The sequence below is a fragment of the Stegostoma tigrinum genome, chromosome 10 (assembly GCF_030684315.1).
Source record: "Stegostoma tigrinum isolate sSteTig4 chromosome 10, sSteTig4.hap1, whole genome shotgun sequence".
In the NCBI taxonomy this organism is placed as follows: domain Eukaryota; kingdom Metazoa; phylum Chordata; class Chondrichthyes; order Orectolobiformes; family Stegostomatidae; genus Stegostoma; species Stegostoma tigrinum.
In genome coordinates this window covers 5,865,056-5,887,306 of record NC_081363.1, presented here as the reverse complement: position 1 = coordinate 5,887,306, position 22,251 = coordinate 5,865,056, and the positions used below count along the sequence as shown (strand labels likewise).

General features: G+C 45.8%; 1 protein-coding gene across 3 annotated transcripts in view; it reads right to left on the bottom strand.

Moving 5' to 3' along the window:
- The window catches only part of LOC132210054 (B2 bradykinin receptor-like), a 62,412-nt gene that overhangs the window by 27,920 nt on the left and 12,241 nt on the right, over positions 1-22,251 (bottom strand). Inside the window, exon 1 of one of the 3 annotated variants that reach the window (XM_059648931.1) lies at positions 16,822-16,946. The exons of the other annotated variants lie outside the window; for them this stretch is intronic. The gene's annotated coding sequence lies outside the window, so the exon portion shown is untranslated. Of the gene's footprint in view, positions 1-16,821; positions 16,947-22,251 lie in introns of those variants that run through there. 3 annotated transcript variants of the gene reach the window in all.

Below are 22,251 nucleotides of genomic sequence, written 5' to 3'. Positions count from 1 at the left end.
ATTGAGGAATTTGGAGATCCAAAGCACAAACAGAAATCGCTGGGGAACTCAGTATCTGTCAAGAGAAAGCAGAGCTTACATTGAGACCAGTCACTTCTTGTTATCTTTTGTTGCTTATCTAATGCTTGCATTTATCCTTGTCTCACAACATTCCAACCAGACTCAGTCTGTTCCATCTGTCTCACCCATACCCACTGTCCTTCCAGTTCATATCCCTCTCTTCCAACCAAATTTCAATGTCAATTTCACAGGTCTGCTCCATCCAAACCCATTCTGTGTCCCAAACTGTGTCCTACTGTTTATCCCACAAACATCTTAACATCTGTTTCAACAATATCTGTTCCATTCGCATTACACAAACTCCCCACTCTGTCCAACTCCTTAATCTTTTCACATCCCACCACTTGACTCCCAGAATTCCTGACCCACATCCTACCTCTGTCCCCCCGCACCCCACTGCTCGACTACCGACCTGATCAAATTCAACTCATTGGCTCCTGAAACGTCAGCTTTTCTGCTCCCAAGATGCTGCTTGGCCTGCTGTGTTCATCCAGCTCTACACTTTGTTATCTCAACTCATTGGCTGTCTTCTGTTCCAGCCTTTTATCCATTTGTAATTATACAGCTTATCTCTACCCTTGGTGCATTCCTAAACCCATAAATTATCCCTCACTCCAATGTTGACACTAATTCTATTGTCCTATTCCACCCCTTTTCCACATTATTCCTAACACTGCCTCACCTATAACCCAATCTCTCGTCCTATTCTGATCCCACCACCTTTTCCTGCCCTTCCTCACAGCCTGGTTGTGGATCTCTATGCTCTAATCTGTGTTAAAGTGCTGGCAGTGTAATTGTGACACATGACCCAGTGAATGCCCCCAAATGCCCACCTCACACTCAGCTGTGTTTGGCCCAGGGAAAGTCAACCTCATGCAGTTAATACAGAGCCCGGTTATCTCAGCCAAAGTGCCAAATGAAGTCTTAGAATAAAATTTGGGAACCTTGGGCTGGAGAGATGGGAAAAGGAGCCCTGTGGGATTTAGCTTTCTGATCACTTTCCCATAAAGGAGAGGATAGTCCAGTTGGTTCTATTTATACAAACAACTGGGGAAAGAAATTCTCTCTTTCTAAACAGTTTGTGAACATCACACATTGAACTCTCTCTAAATTATTGAAGCATTCCTCAGTTAAATTGGCTCCTTCCTGCTTCATCCAGACACTAGACACAAATCCCTGTCTGGCACAATGCAGCGTGCTTTGAATCTGATTCTAAAGAGCCCTCTGCTTCTGACATTTCTTTGCTTCGCATCTAAGTGCTGGAAGACTGGTGCAGTACATGGAAAAGAAGTCACTCTTCTACATTGTACCTGACCTTAGTCTGTTGCAAAAGAGAAGCAACTCTCATCATAAAGTCATCCTGATCATTCCAGCTCCTGAGATGCTGCTTGGCCTGCTGTGTTCATCCAGCCTCACATTTTGTTGTCTTGGATTCTCCAGCATCTGCAGTTCCCATTATCTCTGATCATTCCAGCTGACTCCTTGTTACTTCTGGGTGAATCTTATGCTCACAGGAGTCATCCTGTTTACCGACGTCCCTGTGGCCTTACTGCATTATACACTAGTCAGAGCTGAAAGAGCAAGTTTGGCTTAGCAATCATATAGTGTAAAGGTTTGAGGATAGCAACTGGCCCTTGAGTCACACTGCACCTGCTGTCTGGCATGAATTTGCAACTTCCACTCTATCAGTACAGATTCTTAAAACATGTATATTTTGCAAAGTACAGTTGAAAGGGTGGAGGAAGTGAATACAATGATAGCTCCCAAAACAGACTTAGATAAATACTTGAAATAGAAAAGATACAGGGAATGGGATCAGAATTAAATGGATAACTCTTTCAGGAGCTGGCTTAGACACACTGAGCTAATGGCCTCTTTTGTAATGTTACATTCTGCTGGTGTTTTTATATTTATCCAGGAGTTGGAAGTGTCTGTTTGTAACTTACAGTTTATATAGTAGGGAACACACACAGAGGTGGAGAGACAGACCCGAGGGTGGAATTGAACCCAGGTAAGGCAGCAGCGCTAACCACTGAGCCACCACATTGCCGATAACTGTCAGCTAGGACATCACGTCGTTCTTCATATACTTCGCGGGCAAATAGACCGAGGCTTTAAAATTCTTAAAAAGACGTGCCCTCCTCTGGTGCATCCCTCCCAGTACAATACAGGAGAATGTGCTCAGGGCTCGAAGCTTGGATTTGGATGGGAAAGTTATTGAGAAGAAGAGAGATAATAAGGTGTAGAGCTGGATGAACACAGCAGGCCAAGCAGCATCAGAAGAGCAGGAATGCTGAGGTTTCAGGTCTGGACCTTTCTTGGGCTCTTATTAGATAGAAGGGATTGTTGGGCAGCTTTAAAAAGGTTAAGTCCCCAGGGCCAGATAGGATCTATGCCAGCACATTGAGAGAGCCAAGGAAGGGAATGCCTGGGGCCTTTGATGGTGATGTTTGTATCTTCTTTTGCTACAGGCAAGGTCCTAGAGATTAATGGACAGCCAATGTTATTCCTTTGATCAAAAAGAGCAACAGGGATATTCTGGCAATTTATAGTCAGTGAGCCTTATGTCAGTGGCAGGGAAATTATTGGAGTTTTTCTGAGGAGCAGGATTTACTTACATTTGAAAACGAACTGATTTTATGCGCTCATAAATTTCGCTGAGTTTTTTTGTGGAAGTGACAAGGATGATTGACAAGGGTAGGTGGGTGGAAGTTGTCTACATGGACTTTACTAAAGCATTTGACAATGATTAGTTATGGTAGGTTGCTGCAGACATTTAAGTCACATGGGATCCACAGTGAGTTGGGAAGTTACATACAAAATTGGTCACAGAAGACAGGATAGATGTGGAAGTGGTGTTTGCAGCCTGCAGGCCTGTGATCTTTAGTGTTCCGCAAGGATTCAGTTCTGGGAACTTGGAGATAGTGAGAACTGCCGATGCTGGAGCCAGAGACAACAGAATGTAGAGCTGGAGGAACACAGCAGGCCAGGCTGCTTGAGAGGAACAGGAGCGTCACGCTTTGTGTCAGGACCCTTCATCAGGTCTGGAACCTCTGCTGTTTGTAAGATGCAGAATGACTTGAATGAAAATATAAGTTTACAGATGAAAATTAGTGGATTTGTGTGAAGAAAGTCACTTTGAAATGTTGTCTTTGAGTTGGGGTAAGCATTTCTGGCATCATGACATTATTTGGAAAGCTTGACTCACTTGATCCTGCTATCAAAGACTGGGCCCAGTATGTGGAAAGAATACATTATTTTTTCCTGGAATTTGACACTGGAGCAGATGAAAAACAACTAGTAATTCTGCTGACAGCTTGTGGACCTGCAGCTTTTTCAGTTATTAGGAGCCTAACTTTCCCTGAGGCACCAAATAGTGAAACCTTTCTAGAGTTGACAGATTTAGTTAAGGAACACTACGATCCCAAACCTCCACTAATTCTGGGATGCTATTGGTTTTCCTTGGCAGTTAGAGAACCAGGGGAATCCATATTAGGATTTTTGACTTGGGTTAAGACAAGGACATGTGACTTTAGTTTAACCCTTGATGAGATGCTGAGAAACCACTTGGTATGTGGGATTAATGATGTAACCGTGCAAAAGTGTCTAGAAGGTGAAGCTCAGCTGGATTTCAAACAGGCACTATCATTGGCTGTACCTTTGAAAAAATGTAGTAAGTGGGACAATATGAATTATGGAGAGTATCCAATATAGTAATGGAGCCCCTCGCCAGTCTAACTGAACCTAGGGAACACTACTTGAGTGAAGGCAATTGCACAGCCTCACACAGAACACATCCTGCACAGAGAGACTCTAGGTCAGCCCACCACAAAACCCCTAAACAAACAGTTAAAACTTCCATCAGAATCCAAGCCGGCAAGCCAGTATGCAGACATGAGACCTAAACTGAGTAAGAGAACTCATAAGCCGGTATCCAGGAGAGTACACACCCTGAAAAGGCCACCTACATCTGGTTTGGAACAGTTACATTGCTTAGCAACATCCAAATCAGAACCAATCAAAATAAACATTTGGTTAAAGGGTCATCAGGTTCTAATAGAGGCCAATACTGGTGCAGCTGTTTCAGTGGTCACAGAATCAATCTTTAATAAAATTTGCTCTGGATTCCAATCCTTATGTTTGCATGAGACCTCTGTTAGGCTGAGAACCTTTACTGGGGAACCTTATAAGATTAAGGGTATAACTTTGGTTCAGGTCCCTTATGAAAATCAGCAGGTTCAGTTACTGCAGTAAAAGGCTCAGGCCCAAGCATGATGGGGTGAAATTAGTTGACATTCACTTTGACTGGCTCAACATTTTTCAGTTGGGAAATGGTTGCCTGAGTGAAATACTAATTAAATACCCAGAGGTTTTCCACGGCGGCCTGGGGACTATCAATGGAGCCACCTTGCATGTTGGCCAGGAGGTAGTTCCAAGACACTGCAAGGCCCATCCATTTGTCTTATGGGCAAATGTAGAGGCAGAAATAAGAAGGCTGGAAAGCGAAGGAATCATCAAAGCAATCCGTTCTGTGGAATGGCCAGCATCCAATGTACTGACTGTGCTGCCTGATGGGTCAGTTAGCTTTTGTGGGGATTTTAAACAAATGATAAACCACTTCTCATGTTGGATAAATGCCCAATCCTTCGTATAGAGAGTTTATACACAAAGCTTGCAGTGTTGAGTTGGAGGGGTAGGGGGGGAGGTGCTGTCCTTCATGAAGCTGGACATGAGCCATGCAAAACTGCAATTGTGGTTAGATGAGGATTCCCAGACAAATGCTACAATTAAGAACCAGAGTGGTTTGTACAAATATACGAGACTGCCATTTGGGTATTGCCAACCTGTACAATTTTTCAGTGAATGATGGAAAACATTGTACTCGGTCTACCCGAGTTCACCATTTATCCAAAATATGACCAAAAGCCCAAAAAAGGAGCACTTAGAGAACTTAAATAGAGAACTTATAGCCTTTAAATGTTTCCCCAAGGTGGACAAACATCTTGGGAGGGAAAAATGTGTGTTCCAGGCACCCCAAGTGACCTACATGGTCTATAGAGTCGACAAGACATGATTACACCTGTTGGAGGGTGAAGTTGATTACATGTTAACTAGAGGCTAAATAGCAAACATAGATGCATTGAGCTGCCTCCCACTGGCAGATTGACCACCAGTGGCACTGCCATTGGAAGTGTCCATCATGGTTATAATTTTGCTGATCAAGTTGGAAGATGAGGGTGATCAAAGGTGTCCCATCTCTCATACCAGTGCTAGAGCTTATGCTAAAAAAAAGACTCAGCCTTGGATATACAAGCCAGAGCTTCCAGGGAAAGTGCCGAAACAGCTATCATCCTTTAAGGCGTTGGCACAGTATGATCCCAAGCGAGATCTGGTGTTGACATGCCACGTTACCCCTTATGACGTCCAGGCAGTAGTAACTCATAGGTGACTCAATGGAGAGGAATGCCCAACACTGTACACATCCAAGTCATTGGGTAATGCAGAGTATAAATACAGCCAGATTTGAAAAAAAATTGTTGTGCGCTCATATTTGGACTCAGGAAGTTCCACCAATACCTTTACGGCCATAAATTTGTAATAATAACAGACCACAACCCACTGCTAGATCTACTGAAAGGGGACAAAGCAATGCTTCAGGTTGAATTCTGTGGTGGGCTCTAATACTAAGTGCGTATGATTACATGTTAGCCAAACGCTAAATAGTAAACGTAGATGCATTAAGCTGCCTCCCACTGGCAGATTGACCACCAGTAGTACTGCCACTGGAAGTGTCCATCATGGTTATAATTTTGCTGGTCACACTTCCAGTCACGGCTGACAGTATCAGACTTTGGACACAGAAATATCCCATCCTGGCAAAACTGAAACAGCTGGTGGTGATGGGGAAATCCAAAGGGCCATCACAACCAGAGCTGAAACCTTTTTATGTCCAGAGGGACCGGATCACAGTAGATCACATATTGTTATGGGGAATGAAAGTGATTGCCCTGAGCAAAGGTCGCTACCAGGTACTGGCTGAACTCCACTGGGGTCATCCAGGGGTGTCCAAAATGTCAATGTTGACGAGAGGTTATGTCTGGTGGCCAGGATTGGATTCCACTTTGGTGAGGCAGTGCCCAGAGTGCCAATGAGGATAGAAATTATCTCCAGCACCTCCCAAACAGGCATGGGAACGGCTGAGTAAACCCTGGGCTTGATTACGCATTGACTATTCATGGACTCAACATTCTCAGTCATTATGGACACCCACTCAACACAGCTAGGTGTTCTCGAGTTCATCCATCAAACACAGGGGCAATGACAGAAAGACTGAGCGCATCTTTTGCAATACACAGACCCCCGGAAGTGTTGATCCCAGATAATGGGTCATTGTCTACCAGCAGGGAATTTGAGTATTTTCAACATTCAACAACGTTCTATAAGGTAGACCAGTTAGCAAGATTAGTGCACATGGAATACAGAGGAACTGATAGTTTGGATACAGAGCTAGCTCAAAGGTAGGAGACAGAGGGTGGTGCTGGGGGATTGTTTTTCTGACGGGAGGACTGTGACCAAGGACCAGTGACTTTTATCATTTGTATAAATGATTTGGACTTGAGTATAATGGGTTTACTTAGTAAGTTTGCAGTTGACACCAAAATTGGGAGTGCAGTGGAGAGTGAGGAATGTTATCTCAGAGTACAATCGGACCTTGATCAGATGGGCCAATGGGCTGAGGAGTGGCAGATGGAGGTTAATTTAGATAAATGTGAGGTGCTGCATATCACTACACTTCCATTTTTTTTTGCAGCAGCAGTAGCAGCAGGACAAGTGAGAGCAAGGACCAGATGGGCTGCCGGGAGGTAAGTTCTTCATTTCGGCAGCGGAGCTGAGTGGGAGCAGTTGAATTGAGCTCTCGGAACGTGAGCGAACTGCTATAGTTGGGCAAAGGCTAAACCCGAGGCACTACACATGTAATGTCTCACACCCCCCCTCCTCCCCTGACCAAAGAAAACGTCTCTGGTGTGTTGATAAGGTAAGTGTTTTTCATTCTTTTATCACGTGCTGGTAAGTAGAGCGATTTGGGACAATTTTTTAAAATTTCATTTACTTAGTGTTTGATATCAGAGTAGGGCCAAGCTAAGCTTAGAAGTAAAAATAGCAGGAAATCCCCGACCAGTGTTATGTACCTCTTGCTCAATGTGGGAGCTCAGGGACGTCCTGATGTCCCTGACTCCTTCACGTGCAGGAAGTGTGTCCAGCTGCAGCTCTTGTTAGACCGCATGACAGCTCTGGAGCTGCAGGTGGGCTCACTTAGGAGCATCCACGATGCTGAGGGGGTTGTGGATAGCACCTTCAGCAAATTGGTCACACCGCAGATTAGGATTGCTGAGGGAGAAAGGGAATGGGTGACCAAAAGGCAGAGAAAGTGCAGGAAGGCAGTGCAGGTGTCCCCCGTGGACATCTCCCTCCAAAATAGGTATCCTGTTTTGGATACTATTGGGGGAGATGGCTCACCAGGGGAAGGCAGCAGTAGCCAGGTTCATGGCACCGTGGCTGGCTCTGCTGTACAGAAGGGCAGGAAAAAGAGTGGAAGAGCAATAGTCATTGAGGATTCAATTGTAAGGGGAGTAGATAGGTGGTTCTGTGGTCGAAATCGAGACTCCCGAATTGTATGTTGCCTCCGGGTGCACAGGTCAGGGATGTCTCAGATCGACTGCAGGACATTCTGAAGCCAGAGGGAGGTGAACAGCCAGCTGTTGCAGTGCATATAGATACCAACGATATCGGTAAAAAAACGGGATGAGGTCCGACGAGCAGAATTTAGGGAGTGAGGAGCCTAGTTAAAAGGTAGAACCTCAGAGGTAGTAATCCCAGGATTGCTAGCAGTGCCACGTGCTAGTCAGAGTAGAAAAGAAAGTATAGGCAGGATAAATGAGTGGCTGGAGAGATGGTGCAGGAGAGAGGGGTTCAGATTTTTGCGACATTGGCACCGGTTCTGGGGGAGGTGGAACTATTACAAATCGAATGGTCAACACCTGGGCAGGACTAGAACCAGTGTCCTGGGGCTGCTTTTGCTAACGCTGTTGGGGAGGGTTTAAACTAATGCGGCAAGGGGATGGGAGCCAAATGTGGTGCTTAGTGGACAGCAAGGAGTTGTAAGGAACTAGACAATGAAGTCAGTGTGACGAAGGGAAGAGTAGGCAGAGAGCAGATGGTGAACGCAAAAGGGACAGGTGGTCTGAGGTGCATTTGTTTTAATGTGAAAAGTGTAGCAGGCAAGACAGATGAACTTAGAGCTTGGATTAGTACCTGTGAGTATGATGTTATTGCTATTACTGAGACTTGGTTGAGGGAAGGACATGATTGGCAACTAAATATCCCAGGATATGGATGCTTCAGGCGGGATAGACAGGGAGGTAAAAGGGGTGGAGGAGCTGCATTACTGGCCAAAGAGGATATCACAGCTGAGCTGAAGAAGGGCACTTTGGAGGACTTGAGCAGTAAGGCAATGTGGGCACAGCTCAGGAATAGGAAGGGTGCAGTAACAATGTTGGGGCTGTGCTACAGGCCTCCCAACAGCGAGCGTGAGATAGAGGCACAAATATGTAAACAGATTATGGAAAGACGTAGGCGCTACAGGGTGGTGGCGATGGGAGATTTTAATTTTTCCAACAATTACTGGGATTCACTTAGTGTTAAGGGGTTAGATGGAGCAGAATTTGTAAGGAGCATCCAAGAGGGTTTTCTAGAGCAGTATGTAAATAGTCCAACTCGGGAAGGGGCCACTCTGGACCTCGTGTTGGGGAATGAGCCCAGACAGGTGATTGAAGTTTCAGTAGGGGATTATTTTGGGAATAGTGATCATAATTCCATAAGTTTTAGAATACTGACGGACAAAGACGATAGTGGTCCGAAAGGAGGAGTGCTGAACTGGGGGAAGGCCAGCTACAGCATAATTCAACAGGAGCTGGGGAGTGTGGATTGGGAGCAGCTGTTTGAGGGCAAATCCACATTTGATATGTGGGAGGCTTCTAAAAAGAGGTTGATTAGGGTGCAGGACATATATGTTCCTGTGAAAATGAGGGGCAGAAAGGGCAAGATTAGGGAACCATGAATTACAGGTGAAATTGTGAGACTAGCAAAGAGGAAAAAGGAAGTGTACATATGGTCTAGGCAACTGAAAACAGATGAAACTTTGGAAGAATATCAGGAAAGTAGGACCAATCTGAAATGAGGAATTAAGAGGCTAAAAAGGGTCATGAAATATCTTAAGCAAATAGGGTTAAGGAAAATCCCTAGGCCTTTTATTCATACATAAGGAGCAAGAGGGTAACTAGAGAAAGGGTTGGCCTACTCAAGGACAAAGGAGGGAAGCTATATGAGGAGTCAGAGAAAATGAGTGAGATTCTTAATGAGTACTTTGCATCGGTATTCGCTGAGGAAAGGGGCATGACGGGTGTGAGGTTAGGTATAGATGTTTGATTACTCTAGGTCAAGTCGGCATAAGGAGGGGGCAAGTGTTGGGTATTCCAAAAGGCACTCGGGTGGACAAGTCCCCAGGTCCGGATGGGATCTATCCCAAGTAACTGAGGGAAGCGAAAGAGGAAATAGCTGGGGCCATAACAGATATCTTTACAGCATCCTTGAGAATGGGTGAGGTCCAGAGGACTGGAGAATTGCTAATATTGTCCCCTTGTTTAAGAAGGGTAGCAAGGATAATCCAGGTAATTATCGACCGGTGAGCCTGACATCAGGCGTGGGGAAGCTGCTGGAGAAAATATTGAGGGATAAGATCTATTCACATTTGGTAGAAAATGGGTTTACTAGTGATAGGCATCATGGTTTTGTGCAGGGAAGGTCATGTCTTACCAACTTGATAGAGTTTTTTGAGGAAGTAACAAAGTTGATAGATGAGGGAAGGGCTGTGGATGTCATGTACATGGACTTCAGTAAGGTGTTTGATAAAGTTCCCCATGGTAGGGCTGATGGAGAAAGTGAAGTTGCATGGTGTCCAGGGTGTACTAGCTGGATGGATAGAGAACTGGCTGGGCAACAGGAGACAGAGGGTAGTAGTGGAAGGGTGTTTCTCAAATTGGAGACCCTGTGACCAGTGGTGTTCCACAGGGATCTGTGCTGGGACCATGGTTGTTTGTGATATATGTAAATGATCTGGAGGAAGGTGTAGGTGGTCTGATCAGCAAGTTTGCTGATGACACTAAGATTGGTGGAGAGGCTGATAGTGAAGGGGACTGTCATAAATTATAGCAGAATATAGATAGACTGAAGAGTTGGGCAGATAAATGGCAGATGGAGTTCAATCCGGGCAAATGCGAGGTGATGCATTTTGGAAGATCCAATTCAAGGGCGAACTACACAGTAAATGGAAAAGTCCTGGGGAAAATTGATGAACAGACAGATCTGGGTGTTCGGGTCCATTGTTCCCTGAAGGTGGAAACGCAGGTCAATAAGGTGGTCAAGAAGGCATGTGGCAGGCTTTTCTTCATTAGACTGGGTATTGAGTACAAGAGTTGGCAGGTCATGTTGCCGTTGTATAGGACTTTGGTTCGGTCACATTTGGAGTACTGCGTACAGTTCTGGTCGCCACATTACCAAAAGGATGTGGATGCTTTGGAGAGGGTACAGAGGAGGTTCACCAGGATGTTGCCTGGTATGGAGGGTGCTAGCTATGAAGAGAGGTTGAGTAGATTAGGATTATTTTCACTAGAAAGACGGAGATTGAGGGAGGGGGGATCTGATTGAGGTCAACAAAATCATGGGAGGTATAGCCAGGATGGATAGCTAGAAGCTTTTTCCCAGAGTGGGGTCTCAGCTACTAGGGGTCATGAGTTCAAGGTGAGAGGGCAAAAGTTTAAGGGGGATCTGCATAGAAAGTTCTTTACACAGAGGGTGGTGGGTGCCTGGAATGCGTTGCCAGTGGAGGTGGTAGACACAGACACGATAGCATCATTTAAGATGTATCTAGACAGGTACATGAATGGGCAGGGAGCAGAGGGATACAGATCCTTGGAAAATGGGCAACAGATTTAGATAGAGGATTGGCGCAGGCTTAGAGGGCCAAGGGGCCTGTTCCTGTGCTGTAATTTTCCTTGTTCTTTGTTCTAACAGTCAGGTCCTGGGAAGTAGAAGAGGTAAAAGGGACTTTGGGTGGAGATTTATCATTCCTTCGAAGTGAAGTTTCAGGTAGACAGTGTAATGAAGAAGGTGTTCAGTACAATTGCCTTCATTAGCCAGTGCATTCAGTAAAGGAGTTGTGGGGGGGGGGGGGTTCATGTTGGGGGTGTACAGGTTGGCTCAGCCATTTTTGGAACACCGCATTCAATTCTGTTCTCCTTGCAGTAGGAAAGATGGTGTTAAACTTGAAAGGGTGTAGAAAAGATTTCCAAGGATGCTTCTGGGGTTGAAGGGTTTGAGCTAGAGGGAGGCGCTGAATAGGATGAGGTATTTTCCCTGCAGCATCGAAGGCTGAGGGGTGACCTTACAGAGGTTCATGACAGGAATGGGCAGGGTGAATAGTCAAGGTTTTTTTCCCCAGAGGGAGGGCATCCAAAACTAGAGGGGCATAGGCTTAAGGTGAGAGGGGGAAGAATTAAAAGGGACCTAAGGGGCAACTTTTCATGCAGAGGGTGGTGTGTGTATGGAATGAGCTGCCAGAGGAAGTTGTGGAGGCTGGTACAGTTACAGCATTTAAAAGGCATCTGGATGAGGACATGACAGTGTCAGCCTTCAGCCTGGATCTTGTCCGCTGATGTGGTAAGGCGCGTCATAGATTTGTCGGGTAAGAACTTGGTTTTCTTTACTTTGTGGTGGTTTTGTGAGCCTGTTTTCACCTCAGGATGTGCCTGAGGCCTTGTCAGTTGGGTCAATGGTTCTTAGAGGTCTTTGTTGCCAGGTCTGCTGGTCATGGCCATTTGCTGTTGGTTCCCCTGGTGTGGGATGGGCCTGTGTCGGTAGGTTTTGGGATTTGCCATCGGGATCCTTCTCCCGGTGGTAGCTTTTGGGGCAAAATGTGCCTGGTTCCTTGGAACAGTCAAAAAGACTGGCCGAACCCATGGGTTCTCCCTCTCCATCAAATGCTGAAGAGACTTGGGATCTAAGAGTGACCTGTCGCTGCATGGAAGCCTTTGCTGCCAGAAGAAGAGAATGAATTTCTCCTCGAGACACTCCACGCCCAAGAGGTGAGCTACAGTGCATGCATGCCACCCATATCGGAGGCAGAGTTGGTGCTAAAATTCCACAGGAGGAGCTACAAAAGGGAAAACCAACCTCTGTCCTCAGACTCAGAGAGGGATGGGGGAACGTACCGACCAGGTAGACCTCGTAGTATGTGAGCTCCTCCATTGGATCAGTTGAACAGCTCCAACCAGGGAGCCCTGGCTGACAGATAGAAACAGGAGTGTCCAAGGATCTGTTCACTTGGCAATGGGATTCCAGTCCCCGTGGAGTTACTTCATTGTCAATAGCGAGGAAGGTTGTCAAGGGATAAAGCGGGATGTGGATCAGTTGGAAAGTTGGCAGAAAGAGATGGTAGATGGAGTTTAATCTGGCCAAGCTTGAGAAACTGCATTTAGGGAGGCCAAATGCAATAGGAAAGTATACGGTAAATGGCCAAGCCCTAAGGAGCATTAATATTTGGAGAAGACTTAGTGTCCAAATACATCGCTCCCTGAAAATGGCTACACAAGTGGAGAGGGTGATAACGAAGGGGTGCAGTCTGCTTGCTTTCAGCATTCGGGGCATTGAGCATAAAATTTTCAGGTCATGTTGCAGCTGTATAAGGCTTTAGATAGGCCACATTTGGAGTATTTTGTGCAGTTCTGGTGCAGAAGAGGTTTACCAGAATTGGAGTGTTTTAGCCAGCAAGAGATGTTGAAAAAACTTAGAGGCTGAAGGGTAACCTAATAGAAGTATATAAAATTATGAGAGGCATGGATAGGGTGGAAAGTCAGAGTTTTTATCCCAGAGTGCAAATAACAAATACGCAAGGGCAGAGATAAAAATAGAAATCTGAAGAAGGGTCACTTGACGTGAAACATTAACTCCGATTTCTCTCCACAGATGCTGCCTGACCTGCTGAGATTTTCCAGCAAATATCTATTGTTTTTCTCTTGATTTACAGCATCCGCAGTTCTCTCAGTTTTTATGAGAGGGCATAGGCTTAAGGTTGGAGGGGGGGAGTGGAAACATTTAAAGGAGATGTGCAAGGCCAGATTTTTTCCACAGAGGGTGGTAGGTGCCTGGAACACTCTTCCAGGGGAGGTGGTAGAAGCGTATATGATAAAAAAAATTATGAGGCATTCAGAGAGACACACAAGCAGGCAGTGAATAGAGGAATACAGACCATGAGGGGGCAAATGGGATTAATTTGGAATGACATCATGGTCAGCACAGGCATGGTGAGCCAAAACATCTGTGTGCTGTATTGTTCAATGTCTATGTTCTACGTTTCAGAGTTAAAGCTGGCCAGTTGGATAAATCTGACCCTTGCTCTGCATAAATGATGCTCTGACGCTATTTATAGTACTACTTACAAAACCACACATTTGACCAACTGTTAGTTTGCCCTTCTGGAAGGAATGTAATAGCCATTACATTTTACATTCTTTCATGTGATGTGGGTGTCACTGGCTGGCCAGCATTTACTGCCCGTTCCTAGTTGCCCCTTGAGAAGGTGGGGGTGAGCTGCCTTCTTGAGCCATGTGCTGTGGGTTGACCCACAATGCACTTAGGTAGGGAATTCCAGGGTTTTGACCCAGTAACACTGAAGAATAGGATACTTTTCCAAGCCAGGATGGGGAGTGACTTGGAGGGGAACTTGCAGGGGGTGGTGTTCCCATGTCTCTGCTGCCCTTGACCTTCTAGATGGAAGTGGCCGTGGGTTTGGATGGTGCTGTCTGAGGATCTTTGGTGAATTTCTGCATCTTGTAGATGGTACACACTGCTGTGACTGAGCGTCGGTGGTGGAGGGAGTGGGATGTTTGTGGATGCGGTGCCAATCAAGCGGCTGCTTTGTCCTGGATGGTGTTGAGCTTCTTGAGTGTTGTCGGGGCTGCTCCCGTCCAGGCAAGTGGGGAGTATTCCATCCCACTCCTGACTTGTGCCTTGTAGATGGTGAACAGGCTTTGGGGAGTCAGGAGGTGAGTTACTCACCGCAGTATTCTCAGCTTCTGGCTGGCTCCTGCAGACACTGTGTTAATGTGAATAATCCAGTTCAATTTCTGATCAATGTTAACTCCCAGGGGAATTATAGCGGAGAACTCAGCAATGGCATTGTCAAGGGAAGATGCTTCAATTCTCTCTCATGGTCATTGCCTGGCACTTGGGAAAGGTATATGCCACTTGTCAACCCAAGCATGGATACTGTCCAGATCTTGTTGCATCTGGGCACTGACTGCTTCAGTGGAGTCACAAATGATGCTGAACATTGTGCAATCATCGGCGAACATCCCCACGACTGACCTTATGACGGAGGGAATGCCATTGATAAAACAGCTGAAGATGGTTGGTCCTTGGACACTACCCTGAGGAACTCCCGCAGAGATGTCCTACAGCTGAGATAACTGATCTCCCACAACCACGAGCATCTTCCTATTGGTCAGGTATGACTCCGACTAGGGAAGTGTTTGTCTCCTGATGCCCATTAATTCCAGTTTTGCTCAGGCTCCTTGATTGCACACTCGGTCAAATGCAGCCTTGATGTCAAGGGCTGTCACTCTCACCTCACTTCTGGAATTCAGCTCTTTTGTCCATGTTTGAACCGAGGCTGTAATGAGGTCAGGAGCTGAGTGGCCCTGGTGGAACCCAAACTGGGCGTCACTGAGTAGGTTATTGCTGAGCAGGAGCTGCTTGATAGTGCTGTTACTGACACCTTCCATCACTTTACTGATGGTCAAGAGGAGACTGATGGGGAGGTAATTGGCCAGGTTGGATTTGTCCTGCTTTTTGTGTATGGGACACACCTGGGCAATTTTCCCCATTGCCGGGTAGATCCCAGCGTTGTAACTGTACTGGAACAGCTTGGCTAGGGGAGCGGCAGGTTCTGGAGCACAGGTCTTCAGTACCATTGCTGGAATGTTGTCAGGGCCCGTGGTCTTTGCAGTATCCAGTATCTCCAACTGTTTCTGGATATCACGTGGAGTGAATCAAATTGTCTGGAGACTAGTATTTGTGATGCTGGGGGCCACAGGAGGAGGCTGAGATGGATCATCCAGTCAGCACTTCTGGCTGAAGATGGAAGTAAATCCTGTAAACCCATTTGCATCTTCGTATCACTAATTCTGCATCCAGCTACAACTTGCTACCTGCGCCCAACTGTTGTTAGCATTTGCGGCAGTGAGGAAATCATTGCTGTAGGGCCTGACAGATGGTTCATTGCATAAGAATAACATTTATTTTCCACTGCGCCATAAACTATCCTCTCTGCGGAATCTCATTTCTATTTTATGATACCATTCCCTTCCATGCAGTGGGAGTGTTTTTTTTATTTCAAAGGTCAGTTTCAAGACAATATTTGAAAGTGTAAATAACCATACCACAGTCATGACCTCAACACCCAAGTACGCCAGGCCTTTCCCAATATACTTACAAACTCTATTCCTGCCTTGAGGGCCAGGGTCTGAAATCTGTGCTCAGTTAAACAAAATATTTGGTGAACAGCTTAAGGGTAACTTAACAGAATTACAGCCGATTTGCTTCCGAGACACTTTGTCTCATTGATGTTTACGGGAATCTGCAGTGTCCAACAGGCTGTGGTGTGCGGCTGATCCAAGTGGCACGTCTTCCTGGCCTGGGATCTTTCTTTTCTTGTGCCTCAGACCCATCAGCTTTGGCTAGAGATAACACCATGTGGAGCCAAAGGAAGGCAGCAGGCCAGGCAGCATCAGAGGTGCAGGAAAGCTGACGTTTCCAGACCCAAAATGTCAGCTTTCCTGCTCCTCCGATGCTGCCTGGCTTGCTGTCTTCCTTCAGCTCCACACAGTGTTATCTCTGGCTCCAGCATTGGCAGTTCCTACTATCTCTCAACTTTGGCTCAGCACAGTTTTGACACGTGGCATTAGCATCCTGCCATCACTCTCCTGTCATTGGTCACTCAGCGTGGCCCTCTTCACACCTCACCACCTTCTCAGGAGACTCTTCCTTACGTGATTGGATGATGAGGAACACAGGAACAAGAGTCGGCCTTTCAGCCTATTAAAGCCGACTCTGCCACTCCTGGTGGGTCTTCTACTTTGATGCCACTCTCCTCTGCTACCTCCATACCCCTTGGTTTTTGATGATGGTCTCCATCATTGCCCACCATCCCCAGGATTTTTTTACTTAAATGCCAGCTTTGCATTTCGTCATGCCTTTCTGTCCTTAACCTCCTTTGGGGAGGTGGTAGTGTAGTGGTAATGTCGCTGGACGAGTAATCCAGAGCTATGGGCTCCAGGGACATGGCTTCAATTCCCACCACAGCAGATGATGGAACTTGAATTCAAATTTAAAAAATAAATTTCTGGAATTTAAAAAAGCCAGCTCATAAGAACCCCAAACCATTGCTGATTGTTGTAAAAACCAATTGGTTTTACTAATGCTGTTTAGGGAAAGAAATCTAGTGTTCTCTCCATGTGTGTCAAAAGCTCACAGCTAAGAAGCTGTCTCATTATGCACTCTGGGCAATTAAGAATTGGTAGTAAATTTCATTTCCATTTATTTGTGAGATGTGGGCATCACTGATTGGCATTTATTGCCCATTCCTACTTGCCTTTGAGAAGGTGGGGGTGAGCTGCCTTCTTGAACCGCTGCACTCCTTGTGCTGTAGGTTGACCCACAATGCCGTCAGGGAGGGAATTCCAGGATTTTGACCTAGTGACATTGAAGGAACGGCGATACATTTCCAAGTCAGGATGTTGAGTGGCTTGGTGGGGAACTTGCAGAGGGTGGTGATCCCATACATCTGCTGCCCTTGTCCTTCTAGATGGAAGTGGTCATGGGTTTGGAAGGTGCTGCCTAAGGATCTTTGGTGAATTTCCACAGTGCATCTTGTAGGTAGTAGACTGTAGATAAATGCTGGCCTATCCTGCAAATTAATTTTTTAAAAATTATAAGTTGCCCTATTTGCTGAATTAACTGCTGCCAACTAACGGATAAGTGGAAATTCCACACAGAGAAGCAAGAGCATAAGGATATTCTTGTGAACAGAAGGGATCTTGGGTAGGGTCGGGGAAGGTAAATTTCGTGGGGGAAGGGAGGATGGCATTTGGTGGGTCTGCGGTCAGTTTAATAGTTAGAACAAAGAAAATTACAGCACAGGAATAGGCCCTTCGGCCCTCCGCGCCTACACCAAAGTGCTGCCCATCACAACTAAAACCCCCTAACCTTCTGGGAACCAGATCTCTCTATTCTCATCCTATTCATGTATTTGTCAAGATACCCTTTAGTTATCAACAGTTGTCTGACTTGTTCTGATAACTATTAAGTTTGATAGAACTTAGAGCCCTCAGACTTGGTCAATGGACTGTTTTGCAGGTACAGGGGAGTTTGCCAGCGGAAAATTCTCATTCCCAGGCAAATCCAACAAACTCAGTTGCATCTTGGAATCTGCAAGTTCCTGAGGCATAATCCCAGGCTATGCTGCTCAGAGCTTGGAATATCGGAACGCTGTGACTATAACGCACAAAACGGCAGGTAGCGATGATCAGAAACTGACCCAGAATCTTCTAACGGGGCTGCAGAGTGAACAGCTAGGTTAATTTTTCATTGCAGATGCTGGATGAGGGGGCTTTAGGATGTGGTTTTTGAAGAGTTCTGGGCCTGAGAGCTTAGCTGAGGAAGTGGGAGTGATGAGATCAGACAAAGTGGGTATAAGAAGTGGATTTTCCTGTTGAACATTCTTGCTTTCTGAATCATGCACTTTAAAGAAAATGTATTGAGCCAAACAAATTCGTTGTTTAAATTAGCAGCCTGATCACCTCATACACTTAGTGATATCACATGTCAAGTGTTGAGCAAGGGTGTGGATAATTTTAGATTTCGTCGAGTCTCTGCAAACAATTTCCATTTCCCTGTGATGAAATTATGACTCATCATCAAACCCATTCTTAACCATTGGTCTCAATGTTAAACATCATAAGTATTGGAATAGGGGTAGGCCATTTGGCCCCTTGAGCCTGCTCCGCCATTAAATACAATCATGGCTGATCCAACATTCCCCATACCAGCTTCCTGACTTTTCCCTGTAGCCCATGATTCCCTGACTGATCAAGAATCTATCTCAGCCTTAAATAGACTCAGGGACTCTACCTCCATAGCTCTCTGTGGTAAGGAGTTCCAAAAGCTTACAACGCCTTGACAGAAGAAATTCCCCCTTATCTCACCCTTAAATTGGTGCCCATTTATTCTGAGCCTATGCCCTCTGGTCTCTCATGACATCCTCTCAGCATTTACTCTGTCGAGCCCCTTTAGGAATCCTATATGTTTCAATGAGATCGCCTCTCATTCTCCTAAACTCAGTGAGCAGAGTCCCAACTCATGGAGTTACAGGGGTCTCACAGCACAGAAAGAGACTATTCAGCCCATGTGGTCCATGCCATGATTTGTAATCCTCCTACTGCATCTCTCTATTAACTACCTCCACCTTACCATTCAGCTCAACAATTGCATTGTCGCAAACATATGGATTAGGAGCAGGAATTGGTCGAATGGCCTCTATCGGCACAGGAGGGGATTCTGTGATTCTCAGCAATTCAGCCACTCAAGCCTGAGCTAGCTTTCAATAAGAATGTGGCTGATCTCCTTTCTCCACATTCTCACCAAGCGTTGATAACCTTCTACCCTCTTGAATCTATCCGCCTTAAAAAATATTCAAGGACTGTCTTTCTACTATCTTTTTCAGAAAATAATTCCAAAGACTGACAACCCTGGGTGAGACAAAGTTTCTCCTCATCTCTGTTTTATGTGGGGGTTTCCTTATTTTTAAACAGTGACCCAGATTCTCCCACAACAGGGAAGAACATCTCCATGTGTTCCCTGTCTAGACCCCTCAGAGCTGATTGTGGCACTGCATACACAAGGTAAGATCACATGGGGTTGGTGTCGTTATTAGCTTGGACAGAGGATTGGCTAACCAACAGAAAGCAGGGAGTCGAGATAAATGGGTCTTCTTCTGCTTGGCAAGATGTAACTCATGCGATACCACACAGTTCAGGCCTCTGGCCTTAACTGTTTATCGTCTATATTAATGACTTGGATACAGGGATAGAAAGCATTATAGCCAAATTTGCAGAAGACGTTAAAATAAGTGGGAAAGTAAGTCGTAATGAAGAAGTAAGAAATTTATAAACCTATGTGAGTAGGTTGGGTGAATGATAGAGATTAACTTGGACAAATGCGAGGTTGTCCATTTTGTTCAAAAGAATAAAAAAAAGCACCTCGTTATCTAAGTGGAGAGAAAATTCAGAGCCAGTTGATGCAGTGGGATCTGGGTGTCCTTGTGCATGAGCTGCAGCTGGCTATTATGTAGCTACGCAGATATTAAGGAAGGCCAAATGAAATCATGGCATTTATTGCTAAAGAGCTATGAAAGAGGGGAAGTGTTGTGCACAGAGCATTGTGCACAGCTTTGGTTGCATACCTGAGGTGGGAGTAGTTACGTTGGAGGCAGTTCAGAGAAGGTTCATTAGATTGATTCTAGAGATGAGGATTTTCTGTTATGAAGAGATATTGAGCAGTTTAGGGCTGTACTCTCTGAAGTTGAGAAGATTGAGAGGGGGATCCTAAAGATAATTGGCAAAGTTGCCAGAGAGAGGATGTTTCCTCGTGTGGGGCAGCCTAGAATGAGAGGTCATAGTTTTCGGATAGGGAGGAGCAGATTTAAAACAGAGATAAGGAGAAATTCCTTCTCTCACATGGTTATGAATCTGGAATTCACTACTTTAGAATGTCGTGGATGTTTGGATATTGAGTAATTTGAAGAAGAGATAGACAGAGTTTTAATTAGTAATAGGTTGAAGGGTTCTGGAGAGCGGGCAGGAAAGTGGAGTTGAGGCTGAGATGAGATCAGCCAGGATCATATTAAATGGCAGGAGTACCCTTGCGGTGTTGAGTGGGTGTGACGAGGGGAGGAGGTTGCTGAATGGCCTACTCCTGCTCCTAGCTCTTAAGCTTTAATGTACCTGAAAAGTTCCTGCTTGCAGACAGCTCGTCAGCTCCATCGACCCCCAAAGACTGAAGTGCATGTCCAGTGTCTCCGCAACTTACCAGGGCACAGAGAGAGCGGTATTCTGTGCACGCACCCACATGGAGAACACTGATCATTGTGGAACAGATTCCTCATGAGCTGGGCTGGCCCATGATGGGAAGCATCATGGGCCAATTAATTGGGAATCAATTATCTGTTTTCTATTGGATGCTTCCCCTCTCTGCGACAACATAATGCCATCATTAGCTGATATGTAGGTGAGCTTAATGATTTCCCTCAGGGGGAGGGGCATGTCTCCCTGGGATCATGGGTGGAATTTGGAAACTGGTAGCTGGTTTGCTTTTTCTGTGTCTATCCCATCAAACTCTTAAACCCTTAAACACATTGATCCTCCAAGCAACTCTGGATTGACTGAACTGGGAGGGAGTTTCATAGAGATTACACACTCACAAATGACACAGCCAGTAACTCTGTACAGGCTAGACTGGCTCAAGGGAGGGTATTTTCCATATCAGATTGTTATGACACGCTCTCTAGAGCAGGACAGAATCCCTACAGTGTGGAAACAGGTGCTTTGGCCCAACAAGTCCACACCAACCCTCAGAGCATCCCACCCAGCCCCATCCCCCTATGACCCACCTAATCCAGGCATCCTTGAACACTATGGGGCAATTTAGCCTGGCCAGCACATCTTTGTACTGTGGGAGGAAACCAGAGCACCTGGAGGAAACCCATGCACACACGGGGAGAATGTGCAAACTCCACACAGACAGTCACCTGAGGCTGGAATTGAACACGGGTCCCTGGTGCTATGAGGCTGCAGTGCTAACCACTGAGCCACTCAAGCAGTTAGGACTTGAAACCAGGCCTCCTGGCTCTGAGGTATGGACATTGCTGTCACGAGAGCCCAGTGGGTATGATGTACAAGCGGGTGGGTAGGGAGTGGGACTTGCGTTGTAGGAGAGTGGGGTTGAGCTTATTGCCATATGTTCTGTCTGGTCCAGTGGCTACTTTGTGCTGAGACGATTAGGTGGAGCGGGATTAGGTGTGATCTCAGGGTTTGGAGGAGATGGAGTGTCGGTTCAGGCTCACAGTATCCCTTCCCACACTTGCAGTACCCCTTTCACGCACCTCACCCCCACATCCAAAGCCCAGTGCCTTCTCCCCAACTCCCCCAACCTCCCTTTCAACTGATCTCTGCGGCTTTCTGCGATTTTCTGTAGAAGGGCCCAGGCCTGAAACATCAGCCTTCCTGCTCCTCTGATGCTGCTTGGCCTGCTGTGCTCATCCATTTCTACACCTTGCTACCTCTTAATCTCTGCAGCTGTCTGTTTAGTGAAACACCGTGACTGAGGGGCCCTGGGCTGTATTCTTCGGCCCAAGGAAAGGGGGCTATCAGTTGGTCAAAGAGACCTATTGCCAGCTTAAAGTGGGCACATCACCAGGCACGCGCTGAGCCTTGGCAACGTGATGGCAAATTCTAGAGGCCAGGCCTGGATCAAAGAGAGGATTCGAGAATTCCATCCTCAATCCAACAGGGGCGTTTGAGTGGTCAGTCCTGGAACATGGAAGGAATTCCAGAATTCTGTCCTGGATCGAATGGGGGATTTGAAAGTTGAGCACTGAAAGATAGACTGATTTTTGAATATGATCCTGAAGTGCTGGTTAAATTCCAGATCCAGAGGAAGGCTTTTGGAATTTTTTTACAGAGCTCTCAGTCAAATTTGACCAACTCCTGTGATTGGCTGGAACGATCTACCAGAACAGCAAGCTCTTGATTCCAACCAGACACCTATCATTTTCACTGAATTTCGAAAACTTTATTGTAAAAAAAACTACAGCGTTTAACCAAGTACAAGAATGAAACGTTTAGTTCCAACAGCAAGGATTATCAAATAACCACATGGTACAAATACATCAAAAACATGAGGAGATGGTCAGTATCTAACATGAAGCATACAATCATTCAGTAAAATCACTGTATGGTCTCT